A 22,668-nucleotide genomic window follows, 5' to 3' on the forward strand; every position below is an offset into this window, starting at 1 on the left:
TCCAGAAAAATGTTGCTGGCATCGTTTACCTGAGCTGTGTTCATTAATTTTTATTTGCCGCTGTCTTGTGATGCTGGTATTCATTGTCCTGGCAGTGTCCAACCATTGTCTCAGGTTCACCTGCTGTTCGGAACTCCGCAGATCTCTATGCTGTGGGATGTTGCCTTGTTTCACCAGTTGTATTTGAACTATCCTGTTGTCAGACAAGGGCTCTGCAGACGTGGAAAACACTGCAATCTCAAACCTTTTCTCGAGAATGAAATTGTGATGATTCCTGTGATTTTGTGTTGTTGGCCTTAAAATCCAGCTCCAGTAGAAATGGTTCCAGTCTCTCCTCATTCCTGTAGTTCTCCTGATATTACGCTGGTTAATCTCACTGTCCATTCACCTTAATGTCCTTTCCATCAGGAGAGACTGAGAGATTTCCAGGATAAAGCTCCCTGTACTTTACCCCAGACTAATGCTCCCCATCCTGTGTAATGTTCCCTGTTGATGATCAAGGTTACACCTCCCAACATTTTATCCAAGGAATTGTCACATGTAATATATCCCGCAGTGCATTTCCCGTTACTCGATGCCAGATTGAAGCAGGCGTCATTTTATCCCATGTGATTGAGCAGGTAGCTTTTCATGGGATACTCCTATTCCAAAAATGTTTGCTGCATTTCTCTACATAACAACAGTGTCTGCACTTCAAACCAGCTCACTGGAAGTGATTCCCTGCGAGATTGCAGTTTAGTCAAGCAGTTTGGTCAGTAATTCAGCGCTGGTGTTCCCCCAGTCTAATCCCATTCCCCTGCTCTCTCCCTGTACCCTTTAATATCCCACCCAGTCTAATCCCATTCCCCTGCTCTCTCCCTGTACCCTTTAATATCCCACCCAGTCGAATCCCATTCCCCTGCTCTCTCCCTGTACCCTTTAATATCCCACCCAGTCTAATCCCATTCCCCTGCTCTCTCCCTGTACCCTTTAATATCCCACCCAGTCTAATCCCATTCCCCTGCTCTCTCCCTGTACCCTTTAATATCCCACCCAGTCTAATCCCATTCCCCTGCTCTCTCCCTGTACCCTTTAATATCCCACCCAGTCTAATCCCATTCCCCTGCTCTCTCCCTGTACCCTTTAATATCCCACCCAGTCTAATCCCATTCCCCTGCTCTCTCCCTGTACCCTTTAATATCCCACCCAGTCTAATCCCATTCCCCTGCTCTCTCCCTGTACCCTTTAATATCCCACCCAGTCTAATCCCATTCCCCTGCTCTCTCCCTGTACCCTTTAATATCCCACCCAGTCTAATCCCATTCCCCTGCTCTCTCCGTGTGCCCTTTAATATCCCACCCAGTCTAATCCCATTCCCCTGCTCTCTCCCTGTACCCTTTAATATCCCACCCAGTCTAATCCCATTCCCCTGCTCTCTCCCTGTACCCTTTAATATCCCACCCAGTCTAATCCCATTCCCCTGCTCTCTCCCTGTACCCTTTAATATCCCACCCAGTCTAATCCCATTCCCCTGCTCTCTCCCTGTACCCTTTAATATCCCACCCAGTCGAATCCCATTCCCCTGCTCTCTCCCTGTACCCTTTAATATCCCACCCAGTCTAATCCCATTCCCCTGCTCTCTCCCTGTACCCTTTAATATCCCACCCAGTCTAATCCCATTCCCCTGCTCTCTCCCTGTACCCTTTAATATCCCACCCAATCTAATCCCATTCCCCTGCTCTCTCCCTGTACCCTTTAATATCCCACCCAGTCTAATCCCATTCCCCTGCTCTCTCCCTGTACCCTTTAATATCCCACCCAGTCTAATCCCATTCCCCTGCTCTCTCCCTGTACCCTTTAATATCCCACCCAGTCTAATCCCATTCCTCTGCTCTCTCCCTGTACCCTTTAATATCCTACCCAGTCTAATTCCATTCCCCTGCTCTCTCCATGTGCCCTTTAATATCCCACCCAGTCTAATTCCATTCCCCTGCTCTCTCCCTGTACCCTTTAATATCCCACCCAGTCTAATCCCATTCCCCTGCTCTCTCCCTGTACCCTTTAATATCCCACCCAGTCTAACCCCATTCCCCTGCTCTCTCCCTGTACCCTTTAATATCCTACCCAGTCTAATCCCATTCCCCTGCTCTCTCCCTGTACCCTTTAATATCCTACCCAGTCTAATCCCATTCCCCTGCTCTCTCCCTGTACCCTTTAATATCCCACCCAGTCTAATTCCATTCCCCTGCTCTCTCCCTGTACCCTTTAATATCCCACCCAGTCTAATTCCATTCCCCTGCTCTCTCCCTGTACCCTTTAATATCCCACCCAGTCTAATCCCATTCCCCTGCTCTCTCCCTGTACCCTTTAATATCCCACCCAGTCTAATCCCATTCCCCTGCTCACTCCCTGTACCCTTTAATATCCCACCCAGTCTAATCCCATTCCCCTGCTCTCTCCTTGTACCCTTTAATATCCCCCCCAGTCTAATCCCATTCCTCTGCTCACTCCCTGTACCCTTTAATATCCCCCCCAGTCTAATCCCATTCCCCTGCTCTCTCCTTGTACCCTTTAATATCCCCCCCAGTCTAATCCCACTTTCTGCTCACTTGTTCGACCAATGGGTCCAGTGAGGGTTATACCTTTATCCATCATGAATTAACCATTCCAAAGTTATTGCTGTTGAGGTTTGCGAAGTGATTTAATGGCCCAAATGTTGTGGTCAGCGGTAAATCAAGGTTGTTCTGTGGTGATCTTGAAGAAAACTTTACTAAGAGATTGAACGATCTCTAAGGTGAGAGCTTTAACTCTCACAACGTGTCATTGGCTGTTGCGTTGTTGAATGCGGATTCCATGCGTCCAGCTGCACTGATGTCATCCAGCTGTCCAAGCAGCCAATCACAGGAAGGAATTCTCATGGTCAGCCAACCAGGAAATGTAAAGCACTAATAATCAAATCACTTTTTAAAAAAAGTCATACAGAGACTGAAATAAAGATTGGGAAATAGACATGGGGTTAAGGTAGAAGCTGAAATATCATGAACAAACGGTTTTCAAAAAGATTAATTATTTTTTAAAAATCTAATAATTAATCATACTGAAGGCATTTAACAGCACTGCACTGTCACGCTCACACAAGGAGCAATTATTAACTATAAAAATGAACTGAGGAATTGAATTCCAAAATGGGCAGGCTTGCTGCCAGATAAAATAGAGTAAGAAGTCAGGTGACCTCTCCTGTACTGTGAATACACATGGTAAGTGCTGTTACACTGAACCAAGCATCATGTCTGCTCAGGTGTTAAAGAAAGCATTAGAAATGCGAATGGCCCATTCAATGTTAATCTCTACCTTTGTCAACCAGTTAGACAAACAATGACTTTGTAGACATAAAGGGCTGGATTTTACAGCTCCTCTGAATTCAGGGGTCGTGGGCAGGGGGTCCCGGAGAATGCTTCCGGGAGAGGTCGGCCACAGGCCTCGACCCTGGGAAGGCCCGACATCATATTGCCGGTGGCAGCGAGGCCTCATGGTGGGCCCCCCACCACTCAGCGACGGGAGTCAAATTTACATATTTGTAAAAACTTCAAGTGGCTGAATTAAATACTAACCCGGCCTCGCCGTCTGCTCTGTTGTCATATTGGAGCTGGCGGCCGGCACTCCTGCACTGTTGGATCTCCGTGCATTGATGTAAAGCAGAATACTGGTGAGGAGGTGGAAGTAGGTAAGTTTCTCAGTGCAGGGGGGTGGAGGGGAGCAGGGTCAAACTAACTTCATTGGTCAAGGTGGGGAGGTCAGGTGCACAAAGTAAGTTATTTTGTGGGGGGGCGAAAGGCAAGGAATGAATTGTTTGGTCATGGGGGAATGGGAGAGGGGCTTGAAACAGTTTGTTAATTTGTTTGAATAAATTCTAAGTGACAATTTTTTTTTAAATTCAAATTAAATGTAAGGGCTTGAAGCCCTTTAAAAATGCACAGCGGACGCCATTGCCGGGGATGGACCGCACGCCCCCCCGCACGTCATCGCGGGGACCGGTCCGCCCCGGCCATGTAAATATCGCGGTGGCTCCACGGAGTAAAGCCCGTGCATGCGGGCCACCATTTTTGTACGGCTGCCGCCAATTACCGTAGCAGCAACAGAAAATGCAGCCCAAAGTCTCCAGGCTCAAACTCAGGATAATAGGTGTGAAAAAGCACCATTATATCAAGATGGCCTAGAGATGAGTAACAGCCAAACGCCATCGGCTAAAAATGACCACAACATCAAACACCAGTTATGAAAACACAATGAGAGAGCAATCTTGGTCACCCGACAGAAACCAAGACTCTGATAAGGAGATTAAAGTAAGATACATTGCTGAGCTAGAAAGCCAGAAAGCCAAGAGGCTGAGAGAGATCCATCCCAGCAAAGAAGACACAGTCCAAATACCATTTTAAACACTACCTCGAGGCAGAGGCAGAAAGTGACCTTGCAAACTCCCTACCTGAACGATTGTAACAGAATTTTTCATCATCAGACTGGGACTGAGATTTAATCCAAAGAAGCCTGCAGCAAATCATTCATCCACCTAAAATTTTCCAGGTTTGACTTTCGTGAACCAGGAAAAGAGAAAACCAGGCCTGCACCGTTTTAAATTTTTCTCCTGGGAGAACAAACAAACTCTTTTTCGAAATACCAGACCTAAATGCATGCTATCTTTTAATCTCTAACTTCTCGTGCGTTTGTGCGTGTGTGAGAGCCAGTGAAGGCGCACATTTTCGGGTTTTGGTTAATAAATATTTATCTTTCTTTAAACCTATGAGAAAACCTGTCCTTTGTCTGTTTATTGATTATTAAAATACTCAAGGGTTAAAAGACAATTCTGACAAAAACACAGTGTCTTCAGTCAGTTGAAAGGTGAAAAGGGAAAGCACCCCTATCATTTCCCACCTGACTGTAACACCACAAATATAATAATGTTTCAGGGCAGGAGGATCTCTTCAGTAATACTTATTACTCAGATAGTAAGGAGTTCTTTATGTTGTCTGATGCAACATAAATGAGATGCATGGAGTCCAGATCTCAGACGGGTTTATTACAACTAAGCTTTTATATACAGTACAGAGCTAACTATTTACAGAGCATTACTCCGGGTGTTACAGTTGCAGAGTGACTCTGGCTTGTAGTCACATGGCTACATCCTAGCACTTAGCTCATTAGCATACTAAGATCTTAAAGGGACATCACTCTTAAAGGCAATCAGACAACACAGATCCCCATTAATAACCCAGTTACACTGATTGAACAAGGTGTAACTTGTTTCTGGGGTTCCTCACAGTGATGTGAGAGTGGGAGAGACGTGGTGCTGCCCACCACATCAATTGATTGCTCTGGGGTAGAAACCACAGCGCAGCCTGTGGCAGAGCAGTGAGTGACAGACCGAAACTGCAGGCTTTCTGCGTTAATCAGCACTTGTGATAAATCCTGAAGCTACGCTCAGTTTCAGAGAGGTAACGATGGTGAATGCTGCCAGTTCACCATCAAAAACCCCATACATTCCAGCTCACCATAACTGAAGCAGCTTTGCTATCCAAGCAGCAAAGTGGAACTAAGTGCTGGAATTGTGTCACGTAATTAGTGTTCTGATGTGTTTCAAAGTGCCACTTGTGTTATTTATCTTGTGATCAGCTTACTAATGTGACCAGTACCACCGAGCTAATTCACAAGGTGCCCCGCTGCTCATTACATCTATTTATATTTACAACTTCAGAAGATGACTGGACAAGTGCCAAAATGAGAATGAACACATTACAAACATCATAAACTGATTATCACCTGGATATAATTGGTTAAGGAAATTTATTGGCATTACTCGTTTTTCTGCTCAATCAGCAGAAGTATGTGAGCGATGGCATGAAACACACTCCCAGGACAGGTACAACACAGGGGTCAGATACAGAGTAAACTCCCTCGACACTGTCCCCATCAAACACTCCCAGGACAGATACAGTACAGGGTTAGATACAGAGTAAATCTCCCTCTACACTGTCCTCATCAAACACTCCCAGGGCAGGTACAGCACAGGGGTCAGATACAGAGTAAAGCTCCCTCGACACTGTCCCCATCAAACACTCCCAGGACAGATACAGTACAGGGTTAGATACAGAGTAAAGCTCCCTCGACACTGTCCCCATCAAACACTCCCAGGACAGGTACAGCACTGGGATTGGCTGGTCAATTTGGAGCACTTCCTGCCAGCAATCAGGGGGAGCAGCTGCACCTGTGCTGCAGCGAGTGGAGAGTGGAGAGTGGAGACTGCAGCAACTGGAGAAAGTTGAATACAGAGTGGAAACTGCAGCAACTGGAGAGAGAGATTGAAGAAAGGTGAATACAGAGTGGAGGGAAACCATCAAGGAAGGCTGCAATTTTTCTGGAGAGGTGGGTGTCAGGGCACCTGAAAGACTATTAAGTTTAAACTGTTTGGGGGAGGGAGAAGAGGCCTGAAGACTCAGGGGTGGGGCAGCCAAATCCAGTAGGGGCCCCTGTGTTTGTATTGGTGTTTGCACACAGGGAGCTCCCTCCCCACCCCAACTGCCTGCTCGGGACAGCTGGAGTTGCCCGGGTGAAGACTGTCTTGTTAAAATCAGAAGAGGAGTACCGGGCGGCTCCAGCCGTCCCGGGCGAAGAAGCCTCCCCCAACTGGAAGACAACAAACAATTTTGGACTAATTGTGATAAAGGTGCTCCAACTGGCAGTTGGAACAAACGTCCTTTTCAGCCTTTCTCTCCCTTCCTCCACTCAGTCGCCTCAGTCACCTATCCTCCCCTTTTCCTTTACCATCCTACGCCATCCTCCTCTACTCCCACTCCACCTTGTTTAAAGTTTGCTTTTTTAAAAAAAATTGTTTAAATTTGTTTTGTTTCTTGGGGGTGGACGTAGCTCTTAGAACCCATGGCAAGCCCCTCTTCGCCGGTGGCGGGGCCTTCCCGTTCATATGCTGCTGCGGCTGCTGCAGCTGCACCTGTTGCCCCGTCACCGTTTGCTTTATTAACAACGAAGCATGGGGTCAAGAGCTACGTCCACCCGAACATGACTATAGAGGCATGCGTGAAAGCAATGGCCGAGGTTGTCGGCCCTTCGGCCATTGTTGCAGCCTCTAAAATGTACGGGAAGGCAGTGTTTTTCCTGAAGACCGAGCGGGCGGTGTCCCTGGCTCTGAGCAAGGGGCTCACCGTGGGCGGGACCTTTCTGCCAGTGGACCCCCTGGAGGCCACTGCGCAAAGGCTCATTTTATCCAATGTCCCGCCCTTCATCCCTGGTGAGCTCCTCCTTCCCCACCTGCACCATCTGGGGGAGGTAAAGACGGGGCTCACCCCAGTCCCGCTCGGTCTTCGGGAGAACAGCCTCCGACACGTCTACTCCTTCCGCCGCCAGTTATTCATGCGGCTGGCGCGGGAGGAGGTGACAGAGGGCCACTTCAATGTAGAATTCCAGGGGACGGCCTACCGCGTCTTCTGGACCTTGGACGGGGTGCGGTGCCATGTCTGTAAGGGGGTGGGGCATGTTCGTAAGAACTGCCCCAACCTCCCGGCTGCCAACTCCAACTCAGCGGCCCAGGGTGGCGACGCTGCACCTCCTCCCACCCCCACTACACCACCACCAGATACCATTCAGTCGGTACCGGAGGCTGTGGTTTTCACGGCCTCCGGCAGGGAGGGGGGTGACCGTCCAAGTGGAAGGAAGGCGCGGAGGAGAAATAAACATCGAGAGGCGCGTCCCCTGGATATCGTGACACTACCCGAGCCTGAGCTCAGCCCAAGGCCCGATCTCGGGAAGTCAACTTGCCCCAGGGCTGGGCTCAGGCCCAGGGTGAATAAAAAAAAGGAGAGTGTGGAGGTGGAGGCCTCTGATGATATGGAGGTCTCTGAGCCTCCGCACACAACTGGGAAAAAGAGGAGAAGGCACCCCTCCACAGAGGTAACAAGGGGCCCTGAGGCGCAGGGCCCATCTGTTGGAGGGGAGCTGTCTCCTGTTTCGGGTCCCCAGGTTTCCCCTACCGCCACCACCAAGGCTGCAAAGTCCGGGCAGGTGCTCCCTATTCCTCAGGATGGAGGGGAGGGGATGGCCCCGGTACATGAGGCCCCTCCTGAAGGAGTAAGTGGGGCCCTGCTTGTGGTGGGGGAGCCTGGGGAAGCCGCCCATTCTGCCACTGCTACTGGGTCGGGTGTCCTGAATGAAGGGGAGGGCGAGGCCCCAGAGGGTCGGGCCTCCCAGCCGGAGTCCACCACCAACCAGGAGACACCCGACCCAGTTATAACTGAGAATGCTGCCCCACCTGCTGGGCCTGTGGGTGCTGGCGGAGCGGGAGATAGCCTCCTCCCTCCGCCTCCAATCTCGGCTCCGGCAGGTTTCCCGGAGTCGGGAACTTCTGTCTCCCCTGGACCACTCATTGCCCTGGGGACGGAGGTGGAGGGGGGTCCTGAGCCGCTGGTGCCTACAGGCTCCAGTTTCACAATAGAACCCAGAGAGGACTCCTCCGCCATCGATCCTGGGGGTGGGATCGTGACGGAGGCGGGACCAGCTGGCGCGGCCGGGACGTCCGCCCCACAGTGTGTGGTGGATGTGTCGGCCGCTGGCGGTGACGACCCGGAGGAGGATGGGGATTCGGTGCGGGGCACGGAGGATGATCTTGATTCCATCGCCAGTGAGGTGGTGGAGTCCCTCGTGCCTCCCACCGAATCTCCTCTCATCCCCACGGCGGAACTCCGGGATTTCCTCGCGGCTTGCAGGGGTTGCCGCAATAAAGTTCAGCTGGCCCTCGACCGTTGGTCGAATCTGGCGCTGATCATCCAGTCCGTCCGTGCCGCCCTTAAGATAGCGGGCAAGCGCGCGGACGTGAAACTGGTTGAGAGGCGCCGTTTTAATGTGTTCCTCAATGGGTTGCTGGGGGAGTGGAGGGCCAGGTGCACTTCCACTCCCTCCTCACAGTGAGCTGTTGGTGACGGGTTTTTAGTACCTTTGACATGAAGATAACCATAGCCAGCCTCAACATCAACGGCAGCAGAGGGGCTCACCGCAGATTTCACAATCTCTCAGTCCTTAGGGAAGGGAGATACGCGGTGAGCTTTCTGCAGGAAACCCACACCGTTCCGGGAGACGAAGCCACCTGGCTCCTGGAGTGGCAGGGTGGGGTCTACATGAGTCACCTCACCCCTATTTCTAGTGGGGTGGCTATCTTGTTGGCCCCGACTTTTCAGCCGGAGATCTTGGGGGTCAAGGAGCTAGTGCCGGGCCGCTTGCTCCACCTCGCCGTTCGCCTGGGTAGCGTGCCGCTCCACTTTGTGAACGTGTACGCGCCCAGGCCCGGCGCTTTGCAAGCGCGCTTCTTTGAAGAAGTGTCCGCTCTCTTGAGCTCCATCGATAGCGGCGAGTGCATCATCCTCGGGGGGGATTTTAACTGCACCCTCGAGGTGGGGGATCGCTCCGGTCCCCAGCGCGGCCAAGCGTCGGTGGAGAAGTTGAGGGGACTGATCAGCTCCCTTAACTTGGTGGACGTCTGGCGGAATCTCCATCCCGACTCCAGCGCCTTCACGTGGAGGTCTGGAGGAGGGGGGTCGCGAATCGACCGCCTCTACATTTCGCAGGCGTACGTCTCCCGCGTTTCGGCGGCCTCCATGCGGCTGGTGCCGTGCTCGGACCACCGCCTGGTGTGGGCGGAGTTCACTCCGCTCCGCACGCGGGCGGGGTCCGCGTACTGGCACTTTAACAACCGGCTGCTGGAGGACGTGCGATTTCGGGACTCGTTCTGTCGATTCTGGGCCGACTGGAGAAGGAAGCAGGGGGGCTTCCCCTCCTTGAGGCTATGGTGGGATGTGGGCAAGACTCACATCCGCGTCTTCTGTCAGGAGTACGCGAAGGGGTCGACCAAAAGGCGGGAAGCCGAGATCGGGCGCCTTGAGAGGGAGGTGCTCGACTTGGAATCCCGCCTCGGTCATGCCGTCGCGGACCCGGCCCTGTGGCAGGCGTACAAAGAGAAGAAGGGCGCGCTGAGGAACCTGCAGCTCATAGGGTCCCGAGGCGCGTACGTGAGGTCGCGGATCCAGATCCTGGAAGATTTGGACCGCGCCTCACCCTTCTTCTACTCGCTGGAAAAATGGCGGGGGGTCCGTAAGCAGCTCGTTGAGCTGCTGGCCGACGACGGATCCTCCATCACGGATCCGGAGGGAATGGGCCTCCTGGTCCGGACGTATTACAGTGCGTTGTTCTCTCCGGATCCGTCCAGTGAGGATGCGCGCAGAGTTTTGTGGGAGGACCTGCCGCAGGTCAGCCCGGAGGGCGCCGAAGGATTGGAGGCTCCGCTCACGTTGGCGGAGCTGACTGGCGCCCTCCACCAGCTCTCGAGGGGCAAATCCCCAGGGCTGGATGGGTTGACCGTGGAGTTCCTCAGGGCGTTCTGGGACGTCCTGGGGGACGATTACGCGGGGGTCCTGGGGGAAAGCCTGGCGACCGGGGAGATGCCCCTCTCGTGGCGCAGGGCGGTCATCGTCCTGCTGCCGAAGAGGGGCGATCTCCGCCTGCTTAAAAACTGGCGTCCGGTCTCCCTCCTCAGCACGGATTTTAAGATCTTTGCCCGGGCTATGTCTACCCGCCTGGGCTCCGTGCTGGCCCACATGATCCACCCCGACCAGTCCTTCACGGTCCCGGGCCGGTCCATCCAGGACAACATCCACCTGGTCCGGGACCTGATCCATCTTTCCCAGAGGACTGGTCAGTCGGTCGCCTTTCTCTCCCTCGATCAGGAGAAGGCGTTCGACAGGGTGGATCACGATTACCTTTTCGGGACTCTGCGCGCTTTCGGACTCGGGCCGCATTTCGTGGCCCGGGTCCGACTTTTATACGCCGCCGCAGAGTGTCTAGTCAAAGTTAACGGGTCCTTGACGGCGCCCCTTCAATTTGGGAGAGGAGTGCGTCAGGGGTGCCCCATGTCCGGCCAATTGTATACCATCTGCGTGGAGCCCTTCCTGTGCCTGCTTCGCAGGAGGTTGACGGGATTGGCTCTGCGCGAGCCGGCCATGCGGGTCGTCCTCTCGGCTTACGCCGACGACGTGCTCCTCGCAATCACAGATCCCGTTGACTTGCGGAGGATGCGCGACTGCCAGCAGACCTTTTCTGCCGCGTCCTCCGCGAGGATCAATTGGGAGAAATGTTCCGGACTCCTGGTTGGTCAGTGGCGGGTGGACTCCCTGCCGGAGGAGATGACACCTTTGGCGTGGAGCACCACGCACCTCCTCTATCTGGGAGTCCACCTTAGCCCCGCTGAGGAAGCCTGGCCGGCAAACTGGCAGGAGTTGGAGGCGAAAGTCACCACTCGGCTGGGGCGCTGGACAGGACTGCTCCGAGTGCTTTCCTACAGGGGCCGAGCGTTGGTCATAAACCAACTGGTGGCCTCCATGTTGTGGTACCGGTTGATCACTTTGGCCCCGCCCCCTGTATTTGCCACCAAGATCCAGAAGAAACTCGTCGATTTCTTCTGGGGCAAGAGGAAACACTGGGTCTCTGCCGCGGTCCTGAGTCTCCCGATCGAGGAGGGCGGTCAGTCGCTGGTGTGCGCCCGCACCCAGGCTGCGACTCTCCGCCTTCGGACCCTGCAGAGATACCTGTACGTCGAGCGTCCTCCCAGATGGTGTGCGCTGGCGACGTATTTTTTCCGCCAGTGTCACTGCCTTCAAGACGACACGCAGCTCCCGGTGGAGTCCGTTAGCCGCGCCTCTCTGAGGGAGTTGCCTGTCTTTTACCGGGATCTTTTCCGAGTCTGGAACATGGACGCCTCCAGTCAGGGCGCTCCCCCGCCGGCGGAGGAGAGCGCCTCGGCTGTCCGGGCGGCCGACTCCGGGGACGGTCCGGCGGGCGGAGGAGTAGCCGAAACCCCCGGGACGCCCCTCACTGCGGGTGGCGAGGGGGCTCGGGAGTGCGGAGCGATCCCGGCCGAGCTGACCCCCGCTGGGCCGGAACTGCTCATCGGACCCAGGCCCCGAAACCCTCCTTGGGAGCCGGTCCCGCACAACCCGAGCCGCCTCTCGGAAATGCCCTCCGTGCCATTCCAATCGGCGCGGAGGGGTTTCCTGTACGGGCTGCTCCTGCACACTTTCCACTTCCTCGCCCTCGTCAGCCGGCCGGACACGCCCTGGCGGTCCGCGTTGCCATCTGGCGGCGAGGGGAAACCCCGATGGAGGTCTCTCTACGCGGGAGTCTTCCCCCTTTACATCGGGGACCTGGGGTGGAGGGTGCTGCACAGAGCAGTCCCGTGCAATAGGCTTTTAAGTAGGTTCACGGACTCCCAGGCCAGCTGTACTTTCTGCGGCCTGGACGAGTCCGTGTTCCACATTTATACGGAGTGTGCGAGGTTGCAGCCCCTATTTGAGTATCTGAAGGGGCTGCTCCTCAAATTCTGGCTGCACTTCAGTCCCACGCTCCTGATCTTTGGGCACCCGGTGCGGAGGGGCTTGGGCCGGGAGGAGGATCTCCTCGTCGGTCTGCTCCTGGGCCTGGCCAAGGTGGCAATTCACAGGTCCAGGTTGCGGGCCGTCGGGGGTTCCGTCCTCCCCGATTGCCTGCCCCTCTTCCGCGGTTACGTTCGCGCCCGGGTGTCCCTGGAAAAGGAGCATGCGGTGTCCACCGGTACGCTTGAGGCCTTCCGCGACCGGTGGGCACCGCAGGGACTGGAGTGCATTGTCGACGCCGAGACTGGCATTTTAATTTGAGTTTTTTGTTTATTTATCTGTTTTAATAAAGTTATTTTAAAACTGTAAATATGTACATAAAGGGGGCCTGAGGGATAAAGGCCCCCTCGATGTGAAAAATATAAAAGGGGCCTGGGGTATAAAGGTCACCTTGTGGGGGGAAAAAAAAAAAGAAAAAAAAAACGGGGTTAGATACAGAGTAAAGCTTCCTCAAAAACAAAGAAAAATACTAGTTAGATATCGACTGTAAATGCTACATTGTGTGAAGCTTCGGTGATCTGTGGGAAATCTGGGGCATATCCAATTGGAATGATCAAGTTGCATCCCGTATATTACTCTTTCAGGGAACTGTTCCTGAACTTTGGCTCAGCTCCAGGCCCAGGCTCCTGATTTTCGGCCTTTCGGTACAGAGAGGGGTTAGACAAACTGGCAGAACGTCTCATGACTCTGCTCTGGCGGTGCAAAAGCAGCGATCCACATTCTCAGGGACAGCTGGGGTTGGGAAGGGGTTGGTGTCGCTCGGGCTCGTTGGCTCTCCTTTGCAGTCCTGGCTGTGCTTTGGTGTCCCATAGAGAGGGGCAATGCGGTGCCCACTCATACACTCGAGGCCTCCTGCCACCAGTGAACTCCTCAGGGAATGGAGAGTCTAATTGACACTCGTCATACTTATATAATTTAATTTGATGAGTTTCTTTTGTTGAATGTACATTCTGTGTTTGAGTTCCATTATTTGTTAGAAATCAAAGAATTTTTAAGGCACAGAAAGAGGCCACTTGGCCCATCGCGTCTATGCCAGCCAGAAAACGATCCACCCATTCCAATCCCACCTTCCAGCATTTGATCTGTAGCCCTGCAGCTTACGGCACTTGAGGTGCATATCCAGACTCCTTTTGAATGAGTTGAGGGTCTCTGCCTCAATTACCCTTTCAGGCAGTGAGTTCCAGACACCCACCACTCTCTGGGTAAAAAATATTTTCCACATCTCCCCTCTAATTTTTCTCCCAATCACTTTAAACCTATGCTGCTTTGTCACTGACCTCTCTGCTAAGGTGAATCGGCCCTTCAACCCAGCCCCCCATTCTACCCAGGTCCCTCACAATTTTCTACATTTCAATCAGATCTCCCCTCAGTCTTCTCTGTCCCAGGGAGATCAACCCCAGCCTATCCAATCTTTCCTCATAGCTGCATTTTTCCAGTCCTGGCATCATCCTCGTAAATCTCCTCTGTACCTTCTCTAGTGCAATTTCATCCTTTCTGTAATGAGGTGACCAGAACTGCTCACTACAAAAGCAGCGATCCACATTCTCAGGGACAGCTAGGGTTGGGAAGGAGTTGGTGTCGCTCGAGCTCGTTGCCTCTCCTTTGCTGTCCTGGCTGTGCTTTGGTGTCCCATAGAGAGGGGCATTGCAGTGCCCACTTGTACAGTTGAGGCCTCCTGCCACCAGTGAACTCCTCAGGGAATGGAGAGTCTCACTGACACTAGTAATACTGATATACCATCACAGTACTCATGTTGTGGCCTAATCAATGAGTTATACAGTTCCAGCATAACCTCCCTGCTCTTATATTCTATACTTCGGCGAATAAAGGAAAGGATTCCATATGCCTTTTTCATCACCTTATCGACCTGTCCTGCTACATTCAGGGATCTGTGGACATTCACTCAAAGGTCCCACATTTCCTCTACACTCCTCAGTATTTTCCCACTATTCGTGTGTTCCTTTGACTTGTTTGACCTCCTCAAATGCATCACCTCACACTTCTCCAAGTTGAATTCCATTTGCCGCTTTTCTGCCCATCTGACCAGACCATCAATATCTTCCTGCAGCCTAAGCTATCCTCCTCGCTATCTAACACATGGCCAATCTTTGTGTCATCTGCAAACTTCTTCATCATGCCCCCTCGAGGCCTGCTACCCGACCCGAAACCGACGGGACCCGGCGACACGTGTCGGATTCTGGTCCGGGTCCATCTTCAAGTCAAGTCCGGGTTGGGTCGTGTCGGGCTGGACACACACGGTAAGTGCTCTGCCCATCAGTATTGAAATTTAAAAAACTTACCTGAGCTGGGAGTCCGGGACAAATCTGAGTCTGCGTAGTGAGCGAGTGATGTCACAATGACGTCATCGCGCATGCGCTGCAGCTTCGCGGAGATTCCAAGTCTGAAGGTGAGTAAAGGGATAGTCGGGTCGAGTCGAGTCAGGGTGGGTTTGGGTCGGGTCGGGTCGGGCTCGGGGCAAAATCGGAGGGACTTTGGCCAGGTCGGGCTCGAGTCCGCGGTGGTTCGGTCAGGTTCGGGTCGGGTTCTTTTCTCCCAACCTCAGCAGGCCTCTAATACCCCCTACATTTACATCCAAATCGTTAATATATGCCACAAAAAACAGGGGACCCAGTACTGAGCCCTGCAGAATGCCACAACCCTCCAGTCGCAAAATACCTGTCAACAATTAACCTTTGTTTCCTGCCACTGAGCCAATTTTGTATCTATCTTGTTATGTTTCGCTGGATCCCAGGGGATTTTATTTTTGTAACCAGTCTGCCATATGGGACCTTGTCAAAAACCTTGCTAAAATCCATGTAGACCACATCAACTGCACGACCCTCATCTATCTTCCTTGTTGCTTCTTCATAAAATTCAAGTAATCTATGCTGACTATCCTTGATTATTCTGTGCCTTTCTAAGTGACAGTTTATCTTGTCTCTCTAAATAGATTCCAATAGTTTGCCCACGACTGAGGTTAGACTGACTGGCCTGTAATTATTCAGTCTGTCCCTCGCTCCCTTTTTAAACAGAGGTACAATGTAAGAAATTCTCCGGCACCACACCTGTATCCAGTGAGCACTGGAAAATGTTAGCTGTGTCCTTTGAAGAGGGGGGCAGGTGTACATTCGTTCCTCTGTTGATAAAACTGGGGATAACCCCTGTCATCCTCATAGATCAATGAACAAAGCATATTATACTATTGTATTAATGGTTCCCTTCAACATGAGCAAGAAAAAAAAACAGGGGTCAGATACAGAGTAAAGCTCCCTCGACACTGTCCCCATCAAACACTCCCAGGACAGGTACAACACAGGGGTCAGATACAGAGTAAAGCTCCCTCGACACTGTCCCCATCAAACACTCCCAGGACAGGTACAGCAGAGGAAACACTGGGTCTCTGCCGCGGTCCTGAGTCTCCCGATCGAGGAGGGCGGTCAGTCGCTGGTGTGCGTCCGCACCCAGGCTGCGACTCTCCGCCTTCGGACCCTGCAGAGATACCTGTACGTCGAGCGTCCTCCCAGATGGTGTGCGCTGGCGACGTATTTTTTCCGCCAGTGTCACTGCCTTCAAGACGACACGCAGCTCCCGGTGGAGTCCGTTAGCCGCGCCTCTCTGAGGGAGTTGCCTGTCTTTTACCGGGATCTTTTCCGAGTCTGGAACATGGTCGCCTCCAGTCAGGGCGCTCCCCCGCCGGCGGAGGAGAGCGCCTCGGCTGTCCGGGCGGCCGACTCCGGGGACGGTCCGGCGGGCAGAGGAGTAGCCGAAACCCCCGGGACGCTCCTCACTGCGGGTGGCGAGGGGGCTCGGGAGTGCGGAGCGATCCCGGCCGAGCCGAACCCCGCTCGGCCGGAACTGCTCATCGGACCCAGGCCCCGAAACCCTCCTCGGGAGCCGGTCCCGCACAACCCGAGCCGCCTCTCGGAAATGCCCTCCGTGCCATTCCAATCGGTGCGGAGGGGTTTCCTGTACGGGCTGTTCCTGCACACTCTCCACTTCCTCGCCCTCGTCAGCCGGCCGGACACGCCCTGGCGGTCCGCGTTGCCATCTGGCGGCGAGGGGAAACCCTGATGGAGGTCTCTCTACGCAGGAGTCTTCCCCCTTTACATCGGGGACCTGGGGTGGAGGGTGCTGCACAGAGCAGTCCCGTGCAATAGGCTTTTAAGTAGGTTCACGGACTCCCAGGCCAGCTGTACTTTCTGCGGCCTGGACGAGTCCGTGTTCCACATTTATACGGAGTGTGCGAGGTTGCAGCCCCTATTTGAGTATTTGAAGGGGCTGCTCCTCAAATTCTGGCTGCACTTCAGTCCCACGCTCCTGATCTTTGGGCACCCGGTGCGGAGGGGCTCGGGCCGGGAGGAGGATCTCCTCGTCGGTCTGCTCCTGGGCCTGGCCAAGGTGGCAATTCACAGGTCCAGGTTGCGGGCCGTCGGGGGGTCCGTCCTCCCCGATTGCCTGCCCCTCTTCCGCGGTTACGTTCGCGCCCGGGTGTCCCTGGAAAAGGAGCATGCGGTGTCCGCCGGTACGGTTGAGGCCTTCCGCGACCGGTGGGCACCGCAGGGACTGGAGTGCATCGTCGACGCCGAGAATGGCATTTTAATTTGAGTTTTTTTGTTTATTTATCTGTTTTAATAAAGTTATTTTAAAACTGTAAATATGTACATAAAGGGGGCCTGAGGGATAAAGGCCCCCTCGATGTGAAAATATAAAAGGGGCCTGGGGTATAAAGGTCACCTTGTGGAAAAAAAAAAAAAACAGGGTTAGATACAGAGTAAATCTCCCTCTACACTGTCCCATCAAACACTCCCAGGACAGATATTCATGCAGCTGGCCCAGGAGGAGGTCACGGAAGGCTATAAAAAGAAAAACGGGGTTAGATTCAGAGTAAAGCTCCCTCTACACTGTCCCATCAAACACTCCCAGGACAGGTACAGCAGAGGAAACACTGGGTCTCTGCCGCGGTCCTGAGTCTCCCGATCGAGGAGGGTGGTCAGTCGCTGGTGTGCGCCCGCACCCAGGCTGCGACTCTCCGCCTTTGGACCCTGCAGAGATACCTGTACGTCGAGTGTCCTCCCAGATGGTGTGCGCTGGCGACGTATTTTTTCCGCCAGTGTCACTGCCTTCAAGACGACACGCAGCTCCCGGTGGAGTCCGTTAGCCGCGCCTCTCTGAGGGAGTTGCCTGTCTTTTACCGGGATCTTTTCCGAGTCTGGAACATGGTCGCCTCCAGTCAGGGCGCTCCCCTGCCGGCGGAGGAGAGCGCCTCGGCTGTCCCGGCGGCCGACTCCGGGGACGGTCCGGCGGGCGGAGGAGTAGCCGAAACCCCCGGGACGCCCCTCACTGCAGGTGGCGAGGGGGCTCGGGAGTGCGGAGCGATCCCGGCCGAGCTGACCCCCGCTCGGCCGGAACTGCTCATCGGACCCAGGCCCCGAAACCCTCCTCGGGAGCCGGTCCCGCACAACCCGAGCCGCCTCTCGGAAATGCCCTCCGTGCCATTCCAATCGGCGTGGAGGGGTTTCCTGTCCGGGCTGCTCCTGCACACTCTCCACTTCCTCGCCCTCATCAGTCGGCCGGACACGCCCTGGCGGTCCGCGTTGCCATCTGGCAACGAGGGGAAACCCCGATGGAGGTCTCTCTACGCGGGAGTATTCCCCCTTTACATCGGGGACCTGGGGTGGAGGGTGCTGCACAGAGCAGTCCCGTGCAATAGGCTTTTAAGTAGGTTCACGGACTCCCAGGCCACCTGTACTTTCTGCGGCCTGGACGAGTCCGTGTTCCACATTTATACGGAGTGTGCGAGGTTGCAGCCCCTCTTTGAGTCTCTGAAGGGGCTGCTCCTCAAATTCTGGCTGCACTTCAGTCCCACGCTCCTGATCTTTGGGCACCCGGTGCGGAGGGGCTTGGGCCGGGAGGAGGATCTCCTCGTCGGTCTGCTCCTGGGCCTGGCCAAGGTGGCAATTCACAGGTCCAGGTTGCGGGCCGTCGGGGGGTCCGGCCTCCCCGAATGCCTGCCCCTCTTCCGCGGTTACGTTCGCGCCCGGGTGTCCCTGGAAAAGGAGCATGCGGTGTCCGCCGGCAGGCTTGAGACCTTCCGCGACCGGTGGGCACCGCAGGGACTGGAGTGCATCGTCAACGCCGAGAATGGCATTTTAATTTGAGTTTTTTGTTTATTTATCTGGTTTTAATAAAGTTATTTTAAAAATATAAGTGTGTATATAAAGGGGGCCTGAGGAATAAAGGCCCCCTCGACATAAAAAATATATAAAAGGGGCCTGGGGTATAAAGGTCACCTTAAAAAAAAACGGGGTTAGATACAGAGTAAAGCTCCCTAAAAAAAATTTTTTTTTAAAAACGGGGTTAGATACAGAGTAAAGCTCCCTCTACACTGTCCCCATCAAACACTCCCAGGACAGGTACAGCACTGGGATTGGCTGCCCACTGATTTGGGAGCCTGAGTGCATCAACGAGGTGCAGCTGACAGTGCCGGTGGCAGTTGGAGGTTGCAGAGGTGGAGAGAGGAGCTGCACTGAGCAAGGGAGAGCAGCTACCAACAAGCAGAGGAAAACTCCAACAACAGTCTCCATTAAAGAGAAGAAAGGGACATTTTGTGGAAACAAGGCTTTGTCTGGAGGTGGGTGCTGAACACCAGTAATTTACTTTGGACTGTTGTTGGAGGAACAAGTGGCTGGAACAACAAGGGGTGGGGCTGCCAATTCAACAGGAGTCTGTGCTGCTGCAAAAGCACACAGGGAAGCTCCCTCCCCACCCCAATTGCCAAGCCTGGGTCAGCTGAAGCTGCCCAGCTAAACAGACGGAAGGGGATAGATAGTGCCTGGGCAGCTTCAGCTGACCCAGGTGAAGACGACTCCCCCAACCAGAAGACCGGAAGACCAACTTCAAAGACTGTTTGTTTTAAGTGTACTGTGAGCACCACCTCCAGAAAGCAAGTCATCCCTTCCAGCCTGCCTTTGCCTCTCCTCTCTTACCTCAGCCTCTCCACTAACCTGTTGTTTGTTTGTTTGTCTTTTCAAATTTTTCTGTGAATCTGTTATTTAGTGTGCAAGTCCACAATTTGGGGTGGGTTTAGCTCTTGGACCCATGGCAAGCCCTTCATCACCGGTGGCGGGGCCCTCTACTACCTACGCAGCTGCAGCTTCTGTGGCTGCCCACGTGGCCCCGTCACCCTTTAAATTATTGACATGCAGCCATGGGGTGAAGAGCTATCCCCACCCCAACATGTCTATTGAGGCCTGCATTAAGGCAATGGCCGTGGTTGTCGGCCCCTCGGCCATTGTTGCGGCCTCAAAAATGTATGGGAAGGCTGTGTTCTTTTTGAAGACCGAGCGGGCGGTGTCCCTGGCCCTGAGTAAAGGGCTCACTGTGGGGGGGACCTTCCTGCCAGTGGACCCTCTGGGGGCCACTGCGCATTGGATAATGTTGTCCAACGTCCCACCCTTCATTCCCAGTGAGCTCCTCCTCCACCACCTGCACCATCTGGGGGAGGTGAGGTCGGGGATCACCCCAGTCCGGCTTGGTCTTCGGGAGCACAGCCTCCAACATGTCTACTCCTTCCGCCGCCAGTTATTTATGCAGCTGGCGCGGGAGGAGGACACGGAGGGCCAATTTAATGTGGAGTTCCAGGGGACGGCCTACCGCGTCTTTTGGACCTCGGACGGGGCGCGGTGCCACGTCTGCAAGGGGGTGGGGCATGTTCGGAAGAACTGCCCCAACCTCCCGGCCGCCAGCTCCACCTCGGCGGCCCAGAGTGGTTCCACAGCACCTCCTCCCACTCCCCCCGCACATCCAACAGACACCGCTCTGTCGGTTCCGGAGGCTGTGGTTTTCACAGCCTCTGGCGGGGAGGGGAGCGTCCGTCCGAGCGGAAGGAAGACGCGGGGAAAAAAGAAACATCGTGAGGCGCGTCCCCTGGACACTTTGACTCAACCCGAGCCTGAGCTCAGCCCAAAGCCCATTCCCATGGAATCCACCTGTCCCAGGGCTGGGCTCAGGCCCAGGGTGACTAAAAAAGGAAAAAAGGGTGCGGAGGCGGAGGCCTCTGATGACATGGAGGTCTCTGAGTCTCCGCGCCCAAGTGCGAAAAAGAGGAGAAGGCACCCCTCCACAGAAATAACACAGGGCCCTGAGGTGCAGGGCCCATCTGTTGGAGGGGAGCTGCCTCCTGTTTCTGGTCCTCAGGTGCCCCCTACCGCCACCACCAAGGCTGCTAAGTCCGGGCAGGTGCTCCCTATTCCTCAGGATGGAGGGGAGGGGATGGCCCCGGTACGTGAGGCCCCTCCTGAAGGAGTAAGTGGGGCCCTGCTTGTGGTGGGGGAGCCTGGGGAAACCGCCCATTCCGCCACTGCTACTGGGTCGGGTGTCCTGAATGAAGGGGAGGGCGAGGCCCCAGAGGGTCGGGCCTCCCAGCCGGAGTCCACCACCAACCAGGAGACACCCGACCCAGTTATAACTGAGAATGCTGCCCCATCTGCTGGGCCTGTGGGTGCTGGCGGAGCGGGAGATGGCCTCCTCTCGCCGCCTCCAGTCTCGGCTCCGGCTGGTTTCCCGGAGTCCGGAACTTCTGTCTCCCCTGGACCAGTCATTGGCCTGGGGATGGAGGTGGAGGGGGGTCCTGAACCGCTGGTGCCTACAGGCTCCAGTTTCACAATAGAACCCAGAGAGGACTCCTCCGCCATCGATCCTGGGGGTGGGATCGTGACGGAGGCGGGACCAGCTGGCGCGGCCGGGACGTCCGCCCCACAGTGTGTGGTGGATGTGTCGGCCGCTGGCGGTGACGACCCGGAGGAGGATGGGGATTCGGTGCGGGGCACGGAGGATGATCTTGATTCCATCGCCAGTGAGGTGGTGGAGTCCCTCGTGCCTCCCACCGAATCTCCTCTCATCCCCACGGCGGAACTCCGGGATTTCCTCGCGGCTTGCAGAGGTTGCCGCAATAAAGTTCAGCTGGCCCTCGACCGTTGGTCGAATCTGGCGCTGATCATCCAGTCCGTCCGTGCCGCCCTTAAGATAGCGGGCAAGCGCGCGGACGTGAAACTGGTTGAGAGGCGCCGTTTTAATGTGTTCCTCAATGGGTTGCTGGGGGAGTGGAGGGCCAGGTGCACTTCCACTCCCTCCTCACAGTGAGCTGTTGGTGACGGGTTTTACGTACCTTTGACATGAAGATAACCATAGCCAGCCTCAACATCAACGGCAGCAGAGGGGCTCACCGCAGATTTCACAATCTCTCAGTCCTTAGGGAAGGGAGATACGCGGTGAGCTTTCTGCAGGAAACCCACACCGTTCCGGGAGACGAAGCCACCTGGCTCCTGGAGTGGCAGGGTGGGGTCTACATGAGTCACCTCACCCCTATTTCTAGTGGGGTGGCTATCTTGTTGGCCCCGACTTTTCAGCCGGAGATCTTGGGGGTCAAGGAGCTAGTGCCGGGCCGCTTGCTCCACCTCGCCGTTCGCCTGGGTAGCGTGCCGCTCCACTTTGTGAACGTGTACGCGCCCAGGCCCGGCGCTTTGCAAGCGCGCTTCTTTGAAGAAGTGTCCGCTCTCTTGAGCTCCATCGATAGCGGCGAGTGCATCATCCTCGGGGGGGATTTTAACTGCACCCTCGAGGTGGGGGATCACTCCAGTCCCCAGCGCGGCCAAGCGTCGGTGGAGAAGTTGAGGGGACTGACCAGCTCCCTTAACTTGGTGGACGTTTGGCGGAATCTCCATCCTGACTCCAGCACCTTCACATGGAGGTCTGGAGGAGGGGGGTCGCGAATCGACCGCCTCTACATATCGCAGGCGTACGTCTCCCGCGTCTCGGCGGCCTCCATGCGGCTGGTGCCGTGCTTGGACCACCACCTGGTGTGGGCAGAGTTCACTCCGCTCCGCACGAGGGCGGGGTCCGCGTACTGGCACTTTAACAACCTGGAGGACGAGCGATTTCGGGACTCGTTCTGTCGATTCTGGGCTGACTGGAGAAGGAAGCAGGGGGGCTTCCCCTCCTTGAGGCTATGGTGGGATGTGGGCAAGACTCACATCCGCGTCTTCTGTCAGGAGTACGCGAAGGTGTCGATCAAGAGGCGGGAAGCCGAGATCGGGCGCCTTGAGAGGGAGGTGCTCGACTTGGAGTCCCGCCTCGGTCATGCCGTCGTGGACCCGGCCCTGTGGCAGGCGTACAAAGAGAAGAAGGGCGCGCTGAGGGACCTGCAGCTCAT

Source organism: Heterodontus francisci, chromosome 35, assembly GCF_036365525.1.
Source record: "Heterodontus francisci isolate sHetFra1 chromosome 35, sHetFra1.hap1, whole genome shotgun sequence".
Taxonomy (NCBI): Eukaryota; Metazoa; Chordata; class Chondrichthyes; order Heterodontiformes; family Heterodontidae; genus Heterodontus; species Heterodontus francisci.